The sequence below is a fragment of the Plecotus auritus genome (assembly GCF_963455305.1).
Source record: "Plecotus auritus genome assembly, chromosome: 1".
Taxonomy (NCBI): domain Eukaryota; kingdom Metazoa; phylum Chordata; class Mammalia; order Chiroptera; family Vespertilionidae; genus Plecotus; species Plecotus auritus.
In genome coordinates, this window is record NC_137770.1 from 192,863,612 (window position 1) to 192,881,813 (window position 18,202).

Here is an 18,202-nt window from a genome sequence, read left to right on the forward strand (position 1 = left end):
GGTCTATAGTTTTAGATTTGGAAGGGAGCTTAAACACTATTCACTTGGGTGGAAGTAGGCAAAAGGGGATGAATGGGGACATCTGTAATAGTGTCAACAATAAAAATAAAGTTTAAAAAAAGCTATTTATTTGGATCCTCTCATCTCATGGATGAGAAAAATCAACTCAGAGAAGTTTAAAAACTTACCAAAGGCACACAGCTGGTCAGAAGAACAGCTGAGAGCAGAATTGGGTCTCCTAGTCTTTTTTATTTTTTAAGGATTATTTTAGGCTGATTATTATTTATTTTACTTATTATTATTATTTTTAATCCTCACTGGAGGTTATTTTTTTCCCATTGCTTTTTAGAGAGGGGGGAAGGGAAGAGGGAAAGAAAGAGATAGAGAAACATCAATGTGAGAGAGACACATCGATTGGTTGCCTTCCGCACCCATGCCAATTGGGGCCAGGGATCAAACCTGCTACCCAGGTATGTGCCTTGACTGGGAATTGAACCTGAGACCCTCCGGTGCATGAGCCGACAGTCTAACCACTGAGCAATGCCGAGGACAGGGTCTCCTAGTCTTGCAGGCTCTTTCCACTACCCTGTATTGTTGGCTATCCTTTCCCCTTCATTTTGCTGTTACCCAAGTATGGGGTCCATTTCCAGCTGAGTACCCACATGCCGTGAAAACCAGTTAGGAATAGTTTCAGCTCTCCCCTAAACATAAAACCCTGTCTTATGAAATGTCAAAAAACAACAACAATCTATGCAGACAGAAAAATTAGAATGGGGATTGACTGCAGATTGGCACAAGGAATCTTTTTGAGGTGATGGGAGTGTTCTAAAATTAGGTTGTAGTGGTTGATTGCACAGCTCTGTAAATTTACTAAAACTGTACGCTTAAATGGGTGAATTTTTGTGATGCCTGAATTAAATTATATCCCAATAAAGTTGTTTTAAACGATGATTGCATACAGATATTTAATTATCTCATAACAAGACATCTGAAGTTGGTGATTCCAAGTTTGCTCCAGCAGCTCCACAATATCATCAGACTGTTGTTCTTACTGTGTTTTTAGTCTGTCACTCTGAGCACGGTGGCCTTCGGTCCTCATGCTCACCTTCTCATGGTCCCAACATGGCTGTTTCAGCTCCCGGGTCAGGTCCACATACACAACAAGAAGAAAAATGGTGTCAGTGAGATCTTAGCTCCGGCCAGTCTCCCTTATAAGAGAAAGTCTACCTGCTGACTTTTTCTAGTCCCTCATTGGACAGAACCAGGCCACATGCCACCCCTATATGCAAAAAGGTGAGAATGTGAGCAACTAGCAAATGGGAGTGGAGTTAGTGCTAGGGCTGGCTGCATTGCTTTCCGGAAATGAAGTAAGGTTCTGTTGGCAAGAAAAAGAGGAGGGAGAGCAGAGATGGATATTGAGTAGGCAGCTAAAGGTGCCTCCCACACCAGGAAATTCAAAATGTACTAAATGTGTTATTATTTGTTCAGAGATTTTATAGCATAACTAGAGGCCCGGTGCACAAAATTCGTGCATGGAGGGGGGGTGTCCCTCAGCCCGACTTGCACCCTCTCTAACACAGGACCCTTCGGGGGATGTCCGACTGCTGGCTCCCAACCACTCGCCTGCCTGCCTGCCTGATTCCCCCTAACTGCTCTCCCCTGCTGGCCTGATCACCCCTAACTGCTTCTGCCTTGGCCCCGCCACCATGGCTTTGTCTGGAAAGACATCCGGTCTAATTAGCATATTACCCTTTTGAGCTGGCTGCCCTGAAGGAGGTCCAAGATCAGGGTAGGGGTCCCCTTGGGGGGCAGGGCTGGCCTGGGTGAGGTGCTTGAGGCAGTTTGCAGGCCAGCCATGTCCCCATAGGGGTGGGGATCCCCACTGGGGGCAGTGCTGGCCTGGGAGAGGGGCTGGGGCGGTTTGTAGGCCAGCCATGCTGCCATCTGGGTGGCAGGGGGGTCTCTGTTAGGGGTGCGGCCGGCCTGGGTAAGGGGCTGAGGGCCGTTTGGGGGCGGTTTAGAGGCCAGCCAAGCCCCTGGCTTTCTCTAGAAGGACGTTCGGAAGGTCTCCAGAAGGTCTCCTGGTCTAATTAGCATATTACCCTTTTATTAGTATAGATAGTTAAGAGCACAGGCTGTGGGAAGAGAATGCTGGGATTCAACCCCAGCCCCACCCAGCTCACCATGTAACCGTAAGGGAGTTAATTAACCACTCTATGCCTCTGTTTCCTTCACACTGTAAACTAGGGATAATAATAACACCTACTTCATGGAGTTAGGTGAAAACTAAATGTGTTACCACATGTAAAGTGTTTAGAATGATCCCTGGCATATAGTAAGCACCGTGTGAGTGATGTTATGATGCATGGGTGTGATTACATGTAAATGTGTTATATTGGTACCTCCTTTATTCATTATCATTCTTTTAATCAATAATTATTTAATACGTACAAGGCAGTGAGCTGGACATTTGGATAAAACTATGAACAAGCTAGCCTACCTCCTGATCCTGCTGAGCTTGAATTCTGTTGGGAGAAAGCAACAATAAATAAGTCAACAGATATATAAACGAGATAATTACAGATCATGGTAAGTACTGTGAAGGAAGTTAACAGGGTGATGAGATAGAGAATAAAAGCAGCAACTGTTTTAGAACAGGCAGGAAACAATTAAGCTGAGATCTGACCAAAGAAACAGAGTAATCATATGAATAGCCAAGGAAAGAACTTTTCAAGGAGTAAGGACAGTTCGTGAAAAAGCCCTGGGGGGAGAAAGACTTTGGCCTCTTCTAGACTGGTGGGTGCAGAAGGCCAAGATCGCTGAAACAAGGTGAGCCGGGGGATGGAACCTGGGTGTGGAACCTGGGTAAGGCTGAGGTGGTGTCCAAACCCCAGGCCACATAGCGCCTTGTAGGCAGTGGGAAGGTGATAGGGTTTTATTCTTAGTTTAATGAGAAGCCACTGAAGAAAGAAATGGTCTGTAAAGAGTATTTATTGTAACCACTCTGGCTGCTGTTGGATTGAGGGAGACAGGAGTAGGTATAGGGAGACCAGTTGTAAATAATGATAGGTTGAATGACAGTAGTGCAAGGAAAATGGAGAGGAGTCCAGGGAACATGTGTATGTGCGTGTGTGTGTGTGTGTGTGTGTGTGTGTAATAAGAACCATTCGTCCCACCATGAGGCTCACTGGGGGATTTCAAACTGCTCCGAGTCTTCTCACATTGGTCAGGAGCACCAGCTGCCCTTTCATTCCACCCTTACTCTTCAAAGTATCTGGAGACCCCCCTCGGTCCAGAGCTGTTGTCCACGTGAGGAGGTCATCGGAAAGGCAAGCATCACTGGCTGAAGGATGGACAGGCATGTGCCTATCACTGTCAGTGATGGACCTCAGGTACTGGGCACAGACTTGAAGGCCTACTGGTGTTGATGAGAAATGAGGCTTCCTCTGGAAGAGGTTTGACATTTCTCAGACTTAAAATCTTCTATCCTCATTGTCTTGCCCCTTCCTCTCTTTTCCAGCCCCACAGTAGTGAGGGGAGACTTGCTCTATAAATATTCACCTGAATCTCTCTGTTTTACAGGTAGACTTATAATTGAGGATTTGCAATCTTGGTGTTCTTTTTGTTTGTTTGTTTCTGAAATGGGTGACTCTTGTCTATGTGTCTAGGGTGATGACAGGTCCTCAGGGGCAAATGAGAGAGAATTCCATAAGATGGGGGAGGTTGGCTCTTCCCTTCCGTCTGGCCGCAGCCATCAGGTAAACCAAGATGGGCGCTTACAAGTACATCCAGGAGCTATGGAGGAAGAAGCAGTCCGATGTAATGTGCTTCCTTCTCTGGGTGTGCTGCTGGCAGTACCGCCAGCTCTCTGCGCTCCACAGCGCCCCCTCCGCCCCCTTCCCCCAGCCCGACAAAGCGCGCAGGCTGGGCTACGAGGCCAAGCAAAGTTATATCATATATAGGATTCCTGTGCGCCCTGGTGGCCGCAAACGCCCTGTTCCGAAGGGTGCGACCTACGGCAAGCCTGTCCATCACGGTGTTAACCAGCTAAAGTTTGCTCAAAGTCTTCAGTCTGTTGCCAAAGTGCGAGCTGGATGCCACTGTGGGGCTCTGAGAGTCCTGAATTCTTACTGGGTTGGTGAAGATTCCACGTACAAATTCTCTGAGGTTATCCTCATTGATCCACTTCATAAAGCTATCAGAAGAAATCCTGACACCCAATGGATCACCAAACCAGTCCACAGCACAGGGAGATGCGAGGGCTGACATCTGCGGGCGGGAAGAGCCACAAGTTCCACTACACTATTGGTGGTTCTCACTGTGCAGCTTGGAGAAGGCGCAATACTCTCCTGCTCCACCGTTACCGCTAATGTAAGTAATGTTTGTAAAATTTTTACCTAATAAACAATTTAGGACAGTCAAAAAAAAAAAAAGATGGGGAAGGTTACATTAATTAATACTTACTAAAATTAAGTAGATAGATAGATATATAGATAGATAGATAGATATAGATATATTAGGAATATGGGTAGAGCTGCTGTTATAGAACAAGACATTGGTTTTATTGCTCTAGTCTGCCAACTTTGGGAATGGGCAGGGGGTAGGATTGTTCCTACACTCCCGTGGGGATGATTTGGGTGGAGTTCCACAGGATGCAATACCCACCAAACTGCAGCTTAAAAAAGAGCCAACCAGCCCCACCCCTCGGTCAAAATGACAGTGACTAGTTGTCTGCCGCCATGATGCTCCCTCCCTTTTTAGCGTTAGAAGCCTGAATTAATCAGCCAAATCCTGGCCCTTGGATGGATTAATTCATAGGGCGGGGGGGTCCCTCAGCCCGGCCTGTGCCCTCTCACAGTCCAGGAGCCCCTGCTCTTAATATTATTTCTAATCAGGTTTCATCTGTGAAAACCTGTTCATGGGGAAGGACAAGGGATCCCATGGTGACTTGGCTCAGGTCCATTCTACATGGATGACTTTGCATCTAAAACCATAGTCCATAAGAGCTAGATCACCTTACGTCCAAGATTTTACTTTTATAGCTGACACCCAGAGAACAGGGCTGGCTCAAGGTGACACAACTAGCTGATGGTCCAAAAACCATCTTGGAATAACTCAGTTGCCTGACAGCAGGTTGTTGGGTGGAATTTAATTGAATTGGCTTGGCTTGACTACCACAGGGACCTCCTCCTCCCCAATATGTGGGGGACTGGCATGCCTATTTATAATGCAAAATGGCCCCTTGTAAAGTTGTGCTTGTGGAGTCCTGACCTTAAACTTGGCCTCACTAACTCACAATTGTGGGGAGAGCAAACTGAGCCAGTGAAAGCAATGTAGAATGCTTTAAAACAAGGATGGCTCTGTTACTCTCAAATAGTGTATCTATAGTGACAAAAGCTGTTAACAAAGAACAGCCAAGGAGAGGTCCAGTCAGCACCCCCAGAGTGAGGACTGGGCCAGCCTGCCTCTTCAAGGCTCAGAGCTCTGTGAGTTTGAAAGGGCTGCCTGAGGGGAGATTGGAGGCTGGCACTGTGGAGACAGGATCTGTAGAGGCCAGGGGCAGAGATCGCCAGGTGGTAGTGCTAGATGCTTACCTTTCAATTAGTGCATTTGAAGAAGCAAAAGGTGGGGGAGATAATTAAGTGTGCATATGTAGTGCTGAGCTATATATAAAAATTTGATAAACTCATGCAGTGGCAGCTGTGGCCTGAGGCTGCAGGGCCTGGTTCTCAGGAACCTGTTCTTTAATTTTTATTTATTTTTTTAATCCTCACCAGAGGATGTTTTTCCATTGATTTCTAGAAAGAGTAGAAGGGAGGGAGGAATGGGAGAAAGAGAGGGAGAGAAACATCATTGTGAGAGAGATACATTGATTGGTTGCTTCCCACACGCCCCTACTGTGGCTAGGTAACCTGCAACCAAGGTATGTGCCCTTGACAGAGAATCAAACCCACGACCCTTTGGTCCTTGGGCTGATGCTCTAACCACTGAACAACCGTCCAGGACAGAGACCTGTTCTTTAGAAATGAACAACCCAAGGTTTGTTAGTAACTTTGTCCTAGGACAGTGGTCGGCAAACTCATTAGTCAACAGAGCCAAATATCAACAGTACAACGATTGAAATTTCTTTTGAGAGCCAAATTTTTTAAACTTAAACTTCTTCTAATGCCACTTCTTCAAAATAGACTCGCCCAGGCCGTGGTATTTTATGGAAGAGCCACACTCAAGGGGCCAAAGAGCCGCATGTGGCTCGCGAGCCACAGTTTGCCGACCACTAGGACCTAGGAGATGGGCTCCAGGCAGGTTTGGAATCCATGATGGGTCAGACCCTGTGCTTACCTTCTGTCAAAAGTCAATGTGGTTCAAATGAAGGTGGAGGCAGTCTTTAAGGAGAAAGTGCAGGATAACATGTTGGAAAAGGAAACAAATAGCCTGGAAGTAAATAGGTTTTTGTTAGCTGCAGCCCCAGCTTTTGGAGTGCCTTTACAACTCCATAAGCAAAAAATTAAGTGCCTGCCTTGTGTGTCAGGAACTGTGCTAAGATACTGCGGTATCTAAGGTGACTGGGTTACTAAGGTGAACAAAGCAGCCGGGCAAGAGACCAGGGTTTTTGAAGAGAGAGACAAGAGCAAGATACTGAGGACCACATCCCCATTCAGGGTATTCCTGTGAAGGAATATATGAGGAAGTAGTCAGAGAGGAAGAAGGAAATCCAGCCTGGCCAGTGTGGCTCAGTGCTTGAGCATCAACCCAAGAACCAGGAGGTCATGGTTCCATTCCCGGTCAGAGCACATGCCCGGGTTGTGGTTTTGATCCCCGGTGGGGAGCATGCAGGAGGCAGCCGATCAATGATGCTTTTTCATCATTGATGTTTCTATCTCTCTCCCTCTCCCTTCCTATCTAAAATCAATAAAAAAATATTTTTTTAAAGAAGGAAACCCAGGAGGTTATGATGACATCCCACAAAGGGAAGGGTCCTCGAGTTTCCTGGAGGAAAGGAGGGTGGAGTAGGATTCCATACAGCCGTCAGTGGAACTTGGTGCTGGAAGGCCATTCCTTGTGGATCTCCAAGGGAGCATTTTGGACAGAGTAGGTGTAGAATCCAGATTGCTGGGGCTGAAAGTAAATCAAAGACCAGAAAAAAGAGGAGGTGGCAAGTGAAAACTATGTTTTTGATAAATTTCTCATCTAAGGGAAGGGAAATAATGAACTAGGAACTTGCCCGAGAAAGCAGGAGCTCTGAAAGTGTTTTTAGGATGGAGGAAATATGCCCATGTTTGTAGGCTAAGGGGAAGAGACACGTGGCAAGGAGAGATTAGATACTCTTAAGAGGAAGAGTCTTGGGAGAGGATAGAGGGAAGAATAACAACCAGTAGAGTTAGGAGGCTTAGAAATAAAATGAGGACCTTTATCTTGTAAGAGTCTGGTTGGAGGAGAGGGAGAGAAAGCAATAGCGATAGCAATAGAGATAGAGATAGGGATAGTGATAGAGGTAGAGAGGATATAAATTACAAAAGATAAAAAAAAGATATTTTGGCAGAGAGAAGTTGAGCTTCTGTCCAGGGATGATATTTAAAACTAGAGGCCCAGTGCACGAAATTCGTGCACTGAGGGGCGGGGGGTCCCTCAGCCCCGCCTGTGCCCTCTCACAGTCCAGGAGCTCCGCGATTGATCACCCCAAAGAGGTAGGCCCTGCCCACTCAGCCAGGGCTCTGTGATGGATGCCCCCCCGCCCCGAAGGAGGCCCCCACCCACCTGCCGCAGCGCCACCATGGGGTAGCCTGGGCCTCCCTCTTTGGGGCAATTGATTGCACCCTGCAGAGGGAGGCCCTGCCCACCCACCACAGCCTGCTGGTCAGTGGCCTGGGCCTCCTTCTTTGGGGGCAATCGTGGAGCCCCCCGATTGATCGATCACCCTGCCATCCACTGGCCTGGGCCTCCCCCTGCAGGGCAATCATGGGGCGATGGCTGGGCCCCTGACCAATTGCATCGCACCCGCCTTGGCTGGCCTGGTGCCAGTGGGTATCATAGCGTGGTCGTCCAAAAGGTCATCCGGAAGGACGTCCGGAAGGTCATTCAGCTGTCCTGTGTAATTAGCATATTACGCTTTTATTATTATAGATACTTAACAACCAGCACAGGGTAGGCACCAGAGGCTGGGCAGCTGAGGAGGCAGGCAGCAGAGTGGGGCAATAAGAATATAGGGTTGAAGCAACATCTAGCTAGAGCTTTAAAAGACTGAATGAGAATGATCTAAATTCCTCAAAAACTGTCATTTGTGACAAAAAGAATGTGATACTATAAAATTATTCATTTTTAGCTCTCTGATTTCGAAGATATTTTTTTATCAAGTAAATAATGGATGCCTTCCATAAACTTAATGCATGTTGGCAAAAGGTCCAAAGAGAGGGAATTGATTGAAATCAAAACTGTTCACACTCCCTTGGCTGACTCTCTTGCAGCAAACAACAATCTCGTGGTTCAAATAGGGGAATGGGGTTCCATGAGTTTCAGAAGACAGAATCTGGCAATTATTTGAGACTCTCCGTCTGAGCACCAGTCACAGACCTCTTTGCAACTCTGCTCTCCCATGGCGGGGGAAGGGTGGGGGAGAGGAGAGAGCGCTGATCACACCTAGCACTCAAGAGAATATGGGAAAGTGCTTGGGGATACCCAGTGCATAATATGGAAACCGTCACCAAGGTGATTGTAGCAACTTCAGCCCCGTGTCGGCCTCCAAAGGAAGGCACCCCTGTACCTGCCACTCTTCAAGTTTGAAATATGCATGTCTTCCTCATCACTCCAAAGCACAGTACTCTAGCACTCTGGTCTGAGGGCTGCAGGCCGGCGGAGCAGACTCTGAAGGATTTATAGGCCCTCGATCTAGAACATGCGATATGTGGCTGTAGTCTTTTCAAAACAGAATTTTCTGACTGAAAGAGACCTTTTATCCAATCCCAGACCTTTATCTGGGAAGAAACTGTGACAGCCAATTATTTAATTGAAGGTTAAACCAACACTTAGATCCATTTGGATCTTTTAATTTTTATGTTTTTACATGAATAGTAATCTTTAGCATTTTTAAGTATCAGGCTCTGTGCCAAGCATTCCAAGTATTATCATAGTTAATGAACTCAAACACTCGATAAAGTTGTTTTCTGTTCTCCAGTTACATCACCTGTAATATAGGGATCATATTATCACCTTCATTGAAGGGTCCATTTGGATCTTTTAATCCAGAGCCCTTACTTCCAACTTCCTTATTGGAAAGCTTGAGTTATAGTTTATATACACATGAAGGGGGTTTCTTGATACATATCACTTACTTGTAAATCAGGTGTGATGACAGAATGAGACACCTCAGAAGTTTTAAGATATAATATGGAATGCATTATGTTTGAATGTAGAGCTGATATATTGACCCAGTGGGACTCATGGCATAATCAGAACACAGCTTTCTTCTCTGCTATCATGCCTGTTCAAGCCTGCTCCGTGGGGCCAGTTGTCTTCCTGGCCCTTGGATGGATTAATTCATAGGCCCTATAACTTTTTTAGGTCACTCTTAAATAATAAAAAGGCCTCTGGCTACTTTCAGTAAAAAAAAAAAAAAAAAAAATACAGTGTTATATAAGTAGTTAATATGTCTGGAGCAGTGTAATAATGCAAAACTCCATACTTCAGTGGCAAGGGGGAGTAATGGCATGCTTCCTCCGTATTTCTCCCAGCCCAGAGCCTCTCCCCGTCTTCCACACTCACTAGGCTGCCCAACGCCTCCAGGACTAAAATGGAGAAGCGGAGGCAGAAAGGCCTGGGGGGCTCCAGCTGCCATTGCTTCCTCTGGCCATGGCAGATCTTTCCAGCTGACACTTTCTCTCGTGGGCACTTTTATGGGTTTGTCAGAACCACCGCTGGGGAATCTCTCACCACCCATTTCCTTGGCACAGGCAAGTTTGGTTTTTGCCTCTGACTAGTTGCCTTAGTCTGTCCCTCCCCTCCCCCACCCCAAGGACCCCTCGGCACCTGGAGGCAAACCTCTGGCTTCTTTCTGCTTGACTTTCCAAGCGGTCTGTCGTGTTGGGTAGGATCAAAGTCAAGCCCACACTGTCTCACTCTCTTGGGCTTGTCTTCCGTGGGAGTAAACTACTTCCTCACCCTCGTTCCTACCCTGTGTTCAGGACACTTTTGCCAACGCTGGCCCTTTAGATTTCTCAGGCATGAGGCAGGCACCAGTCCATGGTGTTCCCCCAACTGCAAGGGTCACATCCTGAGCTCTCTGAGCGGTCTGCCGGAAGTGCCTCTCACCAGACTTAAGGTGAGAGCAAAGCCCCCTTCGCCCTCTGTGTCACCATGGGTGGGGGCAGGATGCAGGGGAGGGGCCTCTTAGAACACCTACAACTCGTCTACAGAAGCTCTTCTGTAATCCACAGCAGTCACCTCAGCCTCCTCAGCCTCCACGTCAACTCACTTACACCTTACGGCAAGGGCGAGGTTAAGGGAACACTCCTTTGGGAGTCCTGAACCTTGTTTGGAATGTAAGAGTGGTAGGCAACCATTATGTGGAGCCTCTGATAAAATGGAAATAAAACAATAGTTCCCACTGAACATCCTGTTACCAAATGTATTCTCATTCTCTTTCCAACTACCCCCACAAGGTTTTCTTTAATAGGTAGATGTTAGTAAAGATCAAATGCCACTTCAACAAACTTTGTATGGTTTCATTGTTTATCAGAGGAGACTTGAATTATCGGTGGTTAGGGAGAAGGGTTGGCTATACCTTTGTTATACAGAGATTTTTTATTATAACTAGATTCATTACAATTTGACCAGGGACAGGATCTCCCAGAATTCTGGCAGTATTATTTTATGAGTTGTGCTTCTCAAGTCTGTTTTTCCAACTGAATAAGGAAAGTGATTTGAATCATCATCAAGAACAAATTGGCTGCCCAAGAGAAAGGAAATGAATGAAAATATAGAATTTCCTTGTAATTCTAATGGTCTGTAGTGGTTTCCATTAGATAAGTTCACTTACACCAAAGAAACTGTCACCCCGACTCAGATGGATGGACGTCTGTGCCATTCACCAGAGTTGGGTCAGCACAGTTGGTAGAGCAACATGGTGTCAAAATCATGGTGCCTCATTGGGGTCCTGTGGTATGATTATGTCCCAGCATATTGATCTCCATCCTACCCCAGGAAGTTTGTGACTGGCATCTATCTTCAGGCCTTAAACCCTGTTTGTTCTGTAGTTAGCCCTTTCCTCAAAGCCTGAAGCATTTTGGAACACTGTCAACATATCATTCAAGAATACAGGATGGCCCAGCTCATATGGCTCAGCGGTCATGCAGTAACCCAGGAACCAAGAGGTCGCCTGTTCGATTCCCAGTCAGGGCACATGCCGGGGTTTTGGGGTTGATCCCCAGTAGGGAGCATACAGGAGGCAGCCGATCAATGATGTTCCTCTGTCATCAATGTTCCTATCTTTCTATCTCTCTTCCTTCCTCTCTCTCTATAAATATAAATAAAAGCATTAGAAAAAAGGATACAGGATGAATCTTTATACACATTTTTAAAAACAGACATCCAGCACTGGAATAGTATTTCAATTCTACACCCATACATGATTTAAAATATCTAAGGTCATAGTGCATATATGGTGGACAAATTTTAATGGGTGGGATGCCAATACCAATAAAAGATAAAAGCACAGTTAAATTTATGTTTTGTTTGTCCTCAGTTCTCTTGAAGCTTCACCAAGACTCTCATGACATTAACAGAATCTGAGTATAGCAACCAACTTTCCTTCATGCCAGCATTTTACATAATATTTCAGCTGTCAATATCACAGTCAGGCATGTAATTTATTTCACTCTGGGTTTATTTAGATAGACGTTTTGGAGATGAAGGTGGCAGTGACATAGTGCTGCTGCCAAATGCCGCCAGGCTTGCTATACTCACAAATTCAAGTTGGTTTCTTAAACAAAAGTGAGCCTGGCTCTAAGTGACAATGAAAATGTTCCAATAAATTAAACATAGGGCAAGGATTCTCAGTGCTTCCATAGAGAAAAGGGAAAATAAAGGCATTTTACCAATCAGGGATCCTATTCCCAAGAAAGGCAGGGTCTTCTCAGTCATGGGCCTGTCAGAACCACCTGTGGCTCTTCTTAAACATGCTCTTCCCCCTCTACTCCGGGTTGGGACTCAGGGGGTCTGAGGAGGACCCAGACCTTTGCATTGTTTTAAAGCACCACCCCGTCAGGTGATTCTGATGTGCAGACAGTTGAGAGAGACCACTAATTGTTTGGATCGGGACTGGGAGCTCTGGCTGGAGGGCTCCTTCAGTCAGGGCAGAGTGGTGGGGGAGGGAGGGGTGTCCCATCAGAGCTGGGGTTCATTCATAGATAGGCCTCAAGCAATTCTTTGAGAAACTCACAGATCACTTTGAGAGTCTGATGGAAGCTATAGTTACTCTCTCAGAAAAATACACATAGGCTAACAACCCCACAAAATTTAGCACATGCTTTCAGGGGATTCTAGATTAGAATTAAGTTTTTTGTTTTTGCTATTTTAACCGAAGGGGTAACAGTCCCATTAGTTAAGGTAAGGAAAACAGGAGAGGCCAGGTCCCTGGCCTCAAGAAGCACACAGTCCAGTACCAGGAGAAAACAATAACAAATCAATATATACCCATGAAAACAACAATTACGAGTGTGGGGGAAGGGAGAGTTCTTGAATGTTAAACTGGAGAATTTGAACCGTGTGCTTTGAGAGGAAACAGATAAATGAGACAGGTGTGGTACAGAGGCCCCCAAAACAATGGAGATCAGTCTGACTAAGGCAGGATGATAAAGGACCTACTGTGTGTGGGAGCCCCCCCAAACTAAGTTAAATGGTGAGCGTGTGATACAAATGGCACTGATCCAGCTGCTGTTAGAGGTCATTGACATGGTGCCACTGGTAGATCGGGGTCTGGGGTGGGGGAAGCTATTAAAATGCTGAGGAATACAGTTTTGTAACAGACTCTGGGAGCTTCTGGGAGGGGGAGAGCAAGCTGGCGCTGCGAGGGCGGCCTCGGAGTACGCTATTCATCCTCAGGGTCAGAAGTTGGCCCCGTGTTTGTTCTTTACGATGAAACAAAACCGCGGGAGAGCGCTGAGCGGTGGAGAACTACATTCCGTCAGTGGGCATTAAAATGATTTTTAGCTGCTATGTGCAAAAACCCTAGGTGCGTGGACAGAAGGGAGCCAGCCAGAAGGTTACGACAGGTCAGGAATAAATAACCAGCAGGCGGAGGATCCCTCAGATTCCGTCCTTCCTTTTGTTGGGTGAGGAGCGCCAGGCGAGCGCGTCCACAAAGGCTTTGGGAAGAAGCGGTTCCGCTGTGCACGCTCGGCTCCAGCCCCGGGTAACTATTAGGGACCCCGAGGGGTGGTGAAAGCGGAGGCCCGGGGGTCCCGCTCTCGCTGGCAGGGACCCCAGAATAAGTCTGGGCGGGCCGCGGCTCGGTGGACGGGCAGATCCCACCCCTTCCTAAAGAAGCGCCCTCCTCGCCACGACTGCAGCCGCCGCCGCCGCCGCCGCAGGTCACGGCCCCGCGAGGCGCCCGCCGCCCCGCAGCCCCGCCGCCCCGCCGCCCCGGAGCAGGTAGGCGCATCGCTCGCGGCGCCCCGTCCTCCGCCCGGGCCGCCGGGCAGCCAGGGGGCGTTGGGCCCGGCTCCGCTCCCATCCCGGAGGCGGAGACCGGGGGCGGCGGGCGCTGCACCGGGGCTCAGGCGGCGGGGTCCTCTCAGCGGCGGGGCCCGGCTCGGCTCCGTCACCCGCCTCGGAGCGCCCCGGGCGCGGGGCCGCCGGCCCGACCCCCCGCGAGCGCACGTCCTGAGCGCGGCGCAGGTGCGGGCGGCTCCCGGTTCCCCGCGGACGCAGCGCCGAGCCGGCGCCGGGTCCCGGCGGTCCCGCCGCCGCAGTGCCGCTGCGAGCCCTGCGCCCCCCGCCGGCTGCGGCGCAGGTCCCGTCCTTTGACAGGTGTCCTCGCTCCCGCCCCAGCGGATACCCAGGCCTTTTGTTGTCGGGTGGACTCTGGTGGGAAGGGACCCCAAGTTTGGCCTCCAGCCTCCCGGCCGCTCGGTTCACTTTACCGCCAGCCAAGTCAGGCTGGCGCGGCGAGCGGGCAGCCGGGAAGGAGGCAGCAACTTGCCTGCCGCGCGCGCCGCCCTCCGCCCCAAACGCGTGGTCGGGCTTTTCCTTTTCCTGGGCGCACACTCGGGTAAGAAATGGGATTTTCCGTTTCTCTGGGTTACTGAGGCTGTTTGGGGCATCCGCTATAATAAAAAATAAAGTGATTAGGTTGGGTTATGGTGAGAGCCCTTGCTTAGTGGTTTTCTCCTCTTTAAATAAATCAAATAGATTCAGAGGACGAGGGAGTTTTCCCATTTTTAATTCATATTCCTTTTTATTTTTTCCAACTCATCCCTCTCCTCCATCCACCCTACCTATAATGCACTTAGTTATATCTCAAACATTTTACTGGTTTGGGGGGCGGGGCGGGTCAGGTTTATTCCTGCCAGACCTTTCACGGCTAAGCCGGGATTGTGACCACGAATGTGAGAACAGCCCAGTTGGAATGGAAGCCCCTCTCCTTGAAGGAACCTGTTCCTACATGTGAGGTCCTGTTAGGGAATCAAACATAATAAATGATATGTTTTGTTTTTTAAGGTTCTTGGATCTGTCTTGCACCTCACTTTTCACTTCTAATATATCTTGGGAAATTTTCCATGTTAAAGCTTAAAGAGTTCTCTCTTTAGATGGCTGCGTATTATTCAGTTGATAACAAATTATTATCAATGCTTCAAAATAAAGTTATTGGATCTATTATAATAACAAAGCCTAAGCGGTAATGTGAGTTTCTGCTTCATTTCTCTGCTTGAATCAAAGGCAGATTTTTAATATTGCAGGGCTGTACCTCCATTCTAGGCTGCAGCTCATCAAAACGATGGGCAAATGTGGATGTATACCTTCCATGGTAGCAGTTGATAAATTGACCTACTTAACATTTCCAAAGAAAATTGTTAGGTTCACATATGTAATACTTGCAGATCAAAGAATCTTAGAGTCTCCGCTCTCATGCATTAAATCCCAAACTTTTTCTTCTGTATGTCCTAGAGATACCATGTTTCCAGGATTAACGATAGCTGTCATTTCTTAACGAACTAGAAATGTAAATTTAACCTTCAAGGCATAGCATAGGAATTTTAATGATGTGTCTTTTATTTATACACATTTAATAAATGTCTTGCAAGCTCCTCAAGTTGGAAGCTCAAAAACTGGACATGGTAAATAAAAGGATGAAGAAGTTTTGCTAACAATAATGACTAGATGGCAGATGTTATAACATTGAGCAAAGTATTTAGAAAATGCGTGTTTATTATAATCTGCCACCAAAGGCAATCTGTTTGGATTATTTAAATCAGCATTAAAATGTCTATAACAATTGCTTAATTCATGCATTTCACATCAAATGTCTTTCACAGGTTGCTTTGCAGAGGAGATTTGCTCTGTGGCATATACACTGAGTAGCCAGATTATTATGATCTCTGAATGCATCTGGCCACTCAGTATATATAGATATATATAGGTATGTGTGTGTGTGTGTGTGTGTGTGTGTATTTATTAGAGGCCCTGTGCATGAATTCGCGCATGGGTGGGGGTCCGGCCAGCCTGGCCAGGGGGAGGGGACATGGGCGGTTGGCTGGCCTGCCTGCTGGTCGAACTCCTGGTCGAGGGGCCAATTTGCATATTAGCCTTTTATTATATAGGATATACACTGAGTGGCCACATTATTATGCATTCAGAGATCATAATAATCTGGCCACTCAGTGTGTGTGTGTGTGTGTGTGTGTATATATATATATATATATATATATATATATTTTTTTTTTTTTTTTTTCATGAACATAATAATGCCTCATGTTTAGGCTTTGTTACAGAACAGCAATTTTCAACCGGTGTGCATCATGGGATACCTGACTAGTCAGGGGCACTGGCCTTTTTTCCCTTAGATTGTCAAATTTAAAAAATGACAGCAGCCAGCACAACAATAACCATCTGGTGTGAATGAATCAAAATTATACCTTTTTTGTCAGATTGGCAAAAAATAGATTTTTTTGGTGTGCTGCAGAATTTTAGTAATTAGTGTACGTGTGCCATAAGATGGAAAGGGTTGAAAATCACTGTTAGAGAGCGATCACACTCATGCCTACGACGACTTTGCAGGGTTTTTTTGTTGTGCTCACCTTTCCTCTCTGAGATCTCTCTGCTTCACGTTCTTATCTGTCCTCCTGCGTTGTTCTCTGTGACCTAGGCGCACGCTGCAGGACAGTGGCCAGATCGGCAGGGCACCTGGAAACACGACAGAGGAAAACAAGCTGGCCCCGAGATCTCAGCCACTTGGTTTCTCTATGGTATAATCTGGCCAGTTGGGATCAGTTCAGTAACCAATTAAGCAAGACAGACACAGACAAGAGAATGTATTCCCTCTCAGTCTTCCCCTTCAGGAGAAGGATCTGTAGCACTCAGAATCTATACTACAGTGGGGATTAGGTTCTGTGCAGCTCAAATGAGACATGTACTAAAGTTCTCAAAATGTGATACAAAGACCAGGTGTTGTTGAATCTAAGTTCATGAAAAGGTTAGGGACACATCCGATGTGTGAGAGATATTTTCCTCATTCTCTGGGTAACAGAAGTGGGTCCCTCCTTATTTTACCTACTAGGGGCCCGGTGCACGAAATTCGTGGGTGGGTATGGTCCCTAGGCCTGGCCTGAGATCAGGGCCATCTTCCCTGGCTGCCTGTAGCCGGCCCCACCCCCCGCCGCCACCCACCCCTGGTTCCCCGTTTGCCATCGGGCGATCGGAGCCTACTGGCCAGGGAAAGGAACCAAGAGGTGGTCAGTGAGCCTCACAGTGACTGGTCAAGTGGTGGTTCTGGTCATTCTGCTGTTAGGGTCAATTTCCTCTTTTATTATATATGATAGAGGCCTGGTGCATGGATGGGGGCCGGCTGGCCTGCCCTGATGGGGGCCTTGGATCGAGGTGGGGGGTCCCCACTGAGGGGGGGTGGGGCCGGCCAAGGCAAGGGGCCACAGGGGGTTTGCAGGCTGACCACGCCCGGGATCAGGGTGGGGGTCCCTGCTGGAGGGCGGGGCTGGCAGAGGCTAGGGGCCACGGGGGATTTGCAGGCCAGCCAGCCACTAATGGGGATGGGGGTCCCTGCTTGGGGACAGGGGTGACAGGGGTGAGGGGCTGTGGGGGGTTTGCAGGCCAGCCAGCCCCCAATCAGGATGGGGGTCCCTGCTGGGGGGCAGAGCTGGCCAGGGAAAGGGGTCAGGTCATTTTGGTCTCTGGTCATTCTGGTCTTTCTGCCATTTCGGTCACTGGGCTTTTATTATATAGGATAAACTTTTATTCCTGGAGCTGATGGTACAATGTGTTTTTATGGTTTTGTTTTTGTTTTTGTTTTTGTTTTGATAAATTGCTCTAAGCACTTTCAAACTAAGTTAGTGGAACTTTAACAAGTTATTGTGATCATCCAATAATCATTTCCTGGCATGTTTGGATTTTGAAAGACAACTTGTGGCAGTGGAAAGTCAGTGCAAAGAGATTTTAAACAGGCTGGTTGGAATGATATATTGAGGTCATAATGGGATCTTCGGCAGCCACCTTTAAGCTCAACTCCACAGCCCTGGCCGATGTGGTCCAGTTGGTTGGACATCATCCCATGCACCGAAAAGTTGCTGGTTTGATTCCTGATCAGGGCATATGCCCAGGTTGCAGGCTTGATCCCCAGTAGGGGGTGTGCTCTCACTTCGATGTTTCCCTCTCTTCCTCCCCCTGTCTCCCTAAAAATCAATTTTAAAATCTACACTAATAAATGAGTAAGATGCAAATTGACTGTACCTTCATGACGCCCACCAGCCAATCAGGAGTGAGTATACAAATTAACCCAACAAAGATGGCAGGTTAATTTGCATACGCAGGCACCTAGTGGGCGGGGGTGGGACGGGATGCAGGCGTTCCGCACCACCCCAGCCACTCTGGGCCTCTGGGCAGCATGGGAAGGCGGAAAGGCGGCTCCAGGCCGGAGCGAAGGCAGTGCCAGCAGCCAGGGGAAGGAAGGCCCATTCTTTTTTTTTATTTTAATAAATCTTTA

At 47.5% G+C, this 18,202-nt stretch overlaps 1 protein-coding gene and 1 pseudogene across 4 annotated transcripts in view; both read left to right on the forward strand.

Annotated features, from left to right (window-relative positions):
• The first annotated feature begins 3,768 nt into the window (after window positions 1–3,768).
• Window positions 3,769–4,370, forward strand: LOC308251662 (large ribosomal subunit protein eL15-like; annotated as a pseudogene). Its single transcript has one exon. The product of its transcript is annotated as a large ribosomal subunit protein eL15-like (transcript).
• Window positions 4,371–13,045: 8,675 nt separating this feature from the next.
• The window catches only part of TMEM150C (transmembrane protein 150C), a 99,340-nt gene continuing 94,183 nt past the window's right edge, over window positions 13,046–18,202 (forward strand). Inside the window, exon 1 of one of the 3 annotated variants that reach the window (XM_080675387.1) lies at window positions 13,046–13,402. The gene's annotated coding sequence lies outside the window, so the exon portion shown is untranslated. Of the gene's footprint in view, window positions 13,403–14,148; window positions 14,261–18,202 lie in introns of those variants that run through there. The other 2 variants (XM_080675389.1, XM_080675388.1) reach the window with 2 other exon arrangements.